We start from the raw sequence: 7532 nt of genomic DNA on the forward strand, positions 1-7532 counted from the left end.
ATAAAGAGATGGGCTGTGGTGTGTAAGTGATGTTCAGCTAATGCTAACAGTGCCCAAAGTGTGCTAAGAAAACACCCCTCTCACCATTAGGCTAGCATCCAGCCTGAAGTGAAGATACAAGGCAGACTGAATTTAGGCTTTCATGTTTTTTTTCATAGTATCCAACCATTGCAGCAGAAATTCAGACTCATTAGACCAGGCCACTATAGCCTCAGTTTCACTCCGTGTGGTCTTCTGCAGCTGTATCACATCTGCTTCAGGTTCAAAATGTTATGTGTTCAAATTTCATTTTCTGCATACCTTGGCTGTAATACGTGGTTTTTGAGTTCCTAGTGTTTTGCTATCAGCTCAAAGCAGTGTGGCTGTTCTCTAATCTCCGACGTCAATGAAGCATTTTCCCTTTAAAAAGCATTTAAATGCTGCTCACTGGACATTTTCTTTTTCTTGGAGCTTCTCTGTCCAATTTTCTGTCATCGTTAATGGTTTTCTGGTGGACTTCAGATGTTAGACTTGTAACAGGTCAAGTAACAGTGTGTTTACTTACAGTGAAGCAAAGTTCATAAATGGTGAGGTCTGCCTCCAGGGCTCCAGAATACACGGATTTCTTTGCATCAGGGAACCAACTCTCTTTCTCTGTAAGTCACTCAGAACACACGGGAATGGGTATGACTCACAGGAGACTGGAGGACTGTGACATTTTCTGCAGTACTAAATCACCTTTCTTCTCCTTTCTGATGGTCGGTTTGAATTTGACCATGTCTACATGCCTACATTTGAAACAAGCTTAACTGATTGTCATTGAATTTCTTTTCGCATGTGCTGCTCTATTGCTACTTGTCACAGCTAAAACTATGCTAGGAGGAGCTAGTCCAGATTATGATTTAATATTTCAGACTCAAATACATTTCAACTCAAATACAATTCAACTGACTTGATATCAAATGTTTGTTATGCTAAACAGTAGCGGTGCAACGGATCAAAAATCTCACGGTTCGGATCGGATCACGGTTTTAAGTCACAGATCGGATCAATTTTCAGATCAGCAAAAATAGAAAAAAAAAAAAGACAAAAATTTGACTTGCCATTTACTTAAGTATTTTTTGCCTATTAAAAAACATTCAACTGAAGATTCATTCCACGCACTTATATAAAAACAAATTAAGGTGCAATATGGACATCATGGACCATGCTGGGCATCTTCTGCATCCTCTGCACACAGCCTTAAACAACCAGAGGAGTCTGTTCAGTGACAGGTTGCTTCTCCCAAAGTCAAGGACCAGCAGACTTAAAAAGTCCTTTGTCCCACATGCCATCAAACTGTTTAACTCCTGGCTGGAGGGGAGAGGGAGGGGAAACGGGGACAAAGGAGGGGGGGACAAGTAAGCTGTAGGGCGTTTTCACTGTGCAATAGAGTGAGTATACTCTGTATTTATATATGTGTATATATGGTAACTGTAACTGAATTTCCCGGAGGAACCCACCCGAGGGATAAATAAAGTTTCATCTAATCTAATGTAATCTATAGGGCAGTACAGGGCTTTGTGTCTACCACTCCACTGTGATATAATGAGCGGTCAAGGTCACGTGGCTTCCTTTGCCCTGGAGGTCCACCCATTTGTAGTTAGGGTAACAGAAGATGCCTGGGACAGTTCAGCCATAACTTTAAACTTCTCCTGCTCATACATGCTTGGAACGATCTTGTCACACTGAAGTGGACGCGCAACGGGATATCATAGCGTGGCTCAAGCACGTTCATCACAGTTTAAGCCCCTTGTTTTGCACAACGGAATACGGCCTCCCGTCTGCACCTATACACCCCATTAGCTTTTGTAATAGGTTTAGCCCGGTCGGATTGGGCTGCTTAAATGCTCCTCCACTTGGACCGCTAGCGCTGACCATAACTATCGCTTGACAGACCAACCACGCGCACCATACACATACTTTTTTTTTTTTCTTTTTCGAATCTTTGGATCACGTGCGTACCGAACCGTGGAGTGGAATCGGTTCGGATTTCGGATCAACCGTGATCCGTTACACCACTACTAAACAGCATAAAAACTGATTTTGTTTTTTTACTGGTGGTTGTTGCATGGCCCCAGTGTCTGTTTTACAAGCCTGGTTGTTTGTCATAAACAGAGATGGGCGCGTTACTGTAATCCGATTACTTTTTTCAAGTAACGAGTAAAGTAAGGGATTACTATTGCAAAAACGGTAATTAGATTACCAATACTTTCCCGTAGGAACGCTGCGTCACTGCGTTACTAAAACCGTGATTTTTTTTTTTTGCGAGAATGTCTCATGACAGTGACGTAAGCGAGTGAGACGTTCGTGACAACAGCTGTGTGCAGAGCAACAATGGATAATATATCGAGTGCGGGAGAGAGTATGAACGTGCAGCGTTTAAAGCATGGAAGTACTGACTGAGTTTGATTCCATAAAAAGTGACAAAAACATTAGTGTCCGTTGTGCGTGGGAAGAAAACTTCTTTTTACAGCGAAAAAAACACCCCTAAAATTCCAAGCAAGCACCGAGTGTGCTACGACGTAATGGGAAACTCACAGAGAAACTCGCGGATTCTTCCACTGACCGCTGTGGCACACCTGCACCAGGGTAAACCTCCGCCTACCCTACTCCTGTTTTACAGGTGAAAATAGAGCAACAGGACCGCTAGTCTTTGACTTTATTTATTTTCTGCTGTGTTTTACTTGCATCTGAAAGAGTGAGTGTAAACACAAAAAAAAAAAAAAAAAAAAAAAAAATATATATATATATATATATATATATATATATATATATATATATATATATATATATATATATATATATATATATATATATATTTATTTTATGTGCTGGAATGTGCAGAAAATAGGTTTAAATATTAAACAAATTTCTTCCAGTCAGAGAATGTTGCATGTAATTAAATTTTTTGCTTGATGAATAAAGTTTAACGATTAAAACTGATAAAACAAGTTTTAAAAAGGGACTTTTCCATTTGATTACATTTTGTATGATGGATTATGTAGATAAAGTAGAATTGGGCTTAAAGATCTATCTCTTTATCACCTATTCAGGTTGTAAATTGTGTTTTTAAAAAGTAACTAAGTAACTAAGTAATTAATTACTTTTGAAAATAAGTAATCAGTGAAGTAAGGGGATTACTTTTTTGGGGAAGTAATCAGTAATTAATTACTGATTACTTTTTTCAAGTAACTTGACCAACACTGGTCATAAAAAGTTAATATCCTACATATCATCATTCAAACTGTGGAAAGTCAGTGGCTTTAAACTACTGTTCCAGCTGCAAGCTCGTGATGATTTTAACAACACCAACCAATTACTCTGATTTTTTTCTCTTTAAACGTTTAATGTAAGCACCAGCCTATTGGATCTCATTTGAAAAGCAGCACATACCATAAATGGATGAATATGTAGCTCAGCATGAGACATTTATAAATAAAAAAAAAAGAAAAAAGAAGTCACGCACTGTGTGAAAATTCAGTAACAAAAGCTGACTCCCTCGAACTGAGCTATTATTATTTGAATGTATTTACATTCTTGCCAGTAATAGCTGTGTCCTCCTGGAGGTGTATTATGTACGTTTCTCTCTCATAGCTGCAAAGTCTTTGCTTTCTGAAACCTTAGTTGGATGTCATTTGTTATTATAAGGTCATTAGTTGGTACAGTAAAATGTCACCCAGTGGGTTTCTTTTATGTTTGGGCAGCATGAAATGTGAACCAACAGCAGCTGCAGCCTGAAAAATAACACCTTAGCCAATAATAATCAGCCTCTGAAAGATTTTTTTTCTCACTCATATGTTTGTTGGAAAGATTTTTTTGTTATTTTTCTCTTTTTTCAGAAAGCCTACAATATGTACTGGCTTTGTCCAGATGGGGAAGAACAGTTATTTTATTTTTTGTGACTCTTCAAAAGTTGGTCCAAACTTGGCGTGACGGGAGCTAGTTGGGTAAACTACTTTTTCCGTGGCCAGTATCTTCCCAAGTTTCAGAGTTTTCCTCCCACTGAATCAAAAACTTTTTTCCTACCGGATGTTGTTTGCTTTCTGCTGTTTTTGCCCTCCATCCTCCATCTATCCTGGCTCTCTCTCTCGCTCCCCCTCTCTCTCTGTGCCACTGGTATAGGCCTGTTTGGTTGGCAGAAGTGCAGCCTGAGTGGGCAGAGTAGAGAGAGGGGGCAGAGGCCAAGGAAACACCGAGCTGATCCGAGAACAGCCTCGGCCAAGGTAAACAGCCACTGAGAGAGACTGGAGCTGAGGATGTGAATATAGAAAGATTACGGTGGTCTGACACGTCTCTCTCCCCATCTGATTTGCTCTGAGGGAAAGCATCACTGAAGGTTACAGTTGTATCAGTAATGACAAACATGAAAGTAACTCAATGATGTTTAGAAAAATGTTGCATTTGTCATTAATTTGTAAAAAATTAATGTCATTTCTAACGCCGGCTATAAGAAGAGATTATAATACATATTATAATTACAAGTCTGTGTTTAGCAGGAAATATTATAGCCTGGTCTCACAGCAAAATGTTCACTAGCCATAAAAAAAGCACTTTATTCATACATGTTTATGAGCATGAGTTGTATTTGGTGACAATCAGCACAGCGTTGAAACTAATGTATTACAGTTGGCAGCTTGTTTCATGGAGGCACAATACAAACTCCCCTCAAACTAGAGATGCAAGTCTTTGCAGCGCTGCATTTTTTTCTGCATTCAGCAGAAGTGCTTCAGTATGTAGTGGGAAGTAGGGGGCTAACAGCAAATAGTCAGTAGTTTGGAGGTAATTCAACTTTTCTCTGTTTTTCTTCATATGTTTTCAATAGTTTATTACCACAAACACTGGACAGCTGACAACAATTGAATGACAGCAAAGCATAGCATTTTTTCCACATATTTGTTTTTTTTTATATTTTGCTTGATGTAACTTGAGAATTGCAGTGTTATCAATATCAAGACTGAAAGAAATGAACTGGCCATAACCATAACCATAACCTGTAACCAACATCTTTTAAAAGGTGCAGCCTTTAATTTGAAGATAATAGGTATCTGTTTCTGGTTTGCATCAGGCACTCTAGCAAGTCCTTGGCAAGTGTTTGCAAACAAGTTGCCAGTTCCACCTAGTGACTGCCAGCAACCACGTAGCAACCTGTCAGGGAATACACATTATTTCCTAGTGGTTGCCAGGCAATCATCAGTCTATAGGCCCGTGTGCTAACACTCCTGTGAGACTGCGCTAAATACTCACTGTGCTTCTAAGCAATTGAACTCACTGTTTCAAACTGGATTTTAATTAGGACATTATAGGATTTCTTTAAAAGAAAGGAAACAAAGCTGAAAGTCAAAGTCAGAAACAACCTGAAGAAGAAGACGATTGCCTCAAGTGGACACAAGGCTGAGTAGCAACGCTAAAAGTCATATCTAGTATATTTTAAAGTAATTCTTCATAACAGTAAAAAAAACCCCAAACAAACATAATTCTTTACTTACTAGTTTTTAAAGCAGTGTGCAATATGAGAAAGGATGTGGACTGTATGTATGTGCGCTGACACCGGTGTGGGTTAATGGATGGACTCTTCCTTTAAGTGGTTGGCCTTGTTGTGGGAAGTGACTGACACCTTCACTGCCGGCAGTGTGCAAGAAGAAACAACTCCAGCATGAAGCTGCAGCCACTGTGAAGTGAAACAGGGCTGCCAACAGGGGTGCTTTAATTACTGAAATCAGCTGTGCACCTAGATGGGCACAAGATTCGATATGACAATTATCCAAATGTTGTGTGCTGTGTTCCCTGCCCCAGAAAGAGAAATGAAGGCCCAGTTCATGCAAGAGTGACGCTGTCTGTTCTCTCTCGGTGTTTCTCCCAAAAAATCTGCAGTGAGACTTGGTTTGGACACTAAAAGCAGGTACCAGCTATGAACAAGGGTAAAGACACTTTCTCTGAAAACAGAATCAAATGATGCTGCTGCTGTGTGCAGGCATGCACCAGTTAGAGAGACACAGAGAGTCGTGTCTTTCTTTAATGCTACACTGAGGTAGATACTAATCTGCATATTCCATCTTATGGACGTGGGGACATGCAGACATGAAACACATGTTGCACATTAACACATTATTTACTACAGCTGCATGATGTGGTCAGTCACATGCATACAAACAAAGGATGTGCGATAAAATGAGCGTGATTGTTGTCAACAAAATTCAAAGAATGCTGTTTGAGATCATTATTTCTAAAATTAGATGCACTAAATCTCAGCAAAAAAAAAATACATCAACTCCAAATTGCAATCTCCAACTCGTTGCGTGCCAACCATGCTCAGCATGCACAGCAACATAAGCTGTATTTATAGCAGCAGAACATATAAAATGTTTATTAAATGTGTCTTGAAATGTCAGTCTGCTACCTCTCAATTGCTGCTTGCTGAAAATACTGAGGATCCTGAGTCATAACTTAAAAGTTTCACCTAATTTATTAATGTTATAAATAAAACATGACCTGGAAGATTCATACTGCTGAATTGGATGGATGTGGAGCTGGATGTTGAACAGCAGACTGAGTGTTTCCAACACTGTGCTGCATCTTTTACCTGCTATTTGGTGTTGTGTTGAAGCCTCTTCTCTCACCTGCTTGTAGGGAAACACCCCCCCCCCCCTCCCAAAAAAAAAACAAACACTTGGATTTTGGCCTGTCATCATTTCAAGTAATGATACGAAGTCCTGAATAAATATTTAAAGGACTCCATATTAACATGTCGTCCCAATAAGGCATTTTTGTACTTTTAAAAATTAGGCTTAAAATGTTCTTTTTAGATAAAGGTTATACTTAGGGCTTGAACAGGTGACCCCAAACCATCCCCTTGTTATGCTACTCAAGCTACTCGAAGAGATCCCATGATGCACTTAGGATATGGTCTCAGAGACTTCACATTTTATGGCAGTATTGCACATTATTTAATTTTGCTTAATCTGTACATCCGATAGATTGGCTCATAGCTAAATTGTTGTACTTTTAAAACTTACTAAAAAGGGACACAAATATAGATGCCTCCAATTGTTTCACAGCCTGTGAAAATCTTTTTTATGCAGAAATTGAAGAAGCTGAGTGGTGTTCTTTCATAATAGTCACTGGCACTTCTGAAACTAAAGGAATTCTTGGACACTATGATACAGTCACAAAAACAGTGGAGATTTTACACACACTATTAATGCACTATTTGCATTAATAGCATGTACAGTACTTCCATATTTTTTTTCTTTCTGTCAGGTTCTACAAACATTTGCTGGCTTCTGCAGTTCCACTTGTAGTGGCGTTGTCTGAACGACCACTCCCATGAGAGTGGGAGATGGGATTTATTCCTCCAAGAGTAAATGATCCTCACCCTACATTAGCATGCTAGAAGTTTAATACTTGTCAAACTGAGTATTCATATTTTATAAATAATATCTATCTATATCTCTTTATAAGTACTAAAAGGATTTGTATTGCTTTGATTATAAAAACACCTTTCAGTATTAAAG

The 7532-nt window shown here is 38.9% G+C and overlaps 1 long non-coding RNA gene across 1 annotated transcript; it reads right to left on the reverse strand.

The window, feature by feature from the left end:
- Positions 1–1941: 1941 nt before the first annotated feature.
- LOC120722786 lies at positions 1942–5787 on the reverse strand. The gene is made up of 3 exons (XR_005693592.1): positions 5777–5787; positions 4312–4313; positions 1942–2042 (listed from the first exon to the last, which is right to left on the reverse strand). It is a non-coding gene; the product is annotated as an uncharacterized LOC120722786 (long non-coding RNA).
- Between the last annotated feature and the right edge of the window lie 1745 nt (positions 5788–7532).

The sequence above is a fragment of the Simochromis diagramma genome, unplaced genomic scaffold (genome assembly GCF_900408965.1).
Source record: "Simochromis diagramma unplaced genomic scaffold, fSimDia1.1 OVJJ01000705.1, whole genome shotgun sequence".
NCBI lineage: Eukaryota > Metazoa > Chordata > Actinopteri > Cichliformes > Cichlidae > Simochromis > Simochromis diagramma.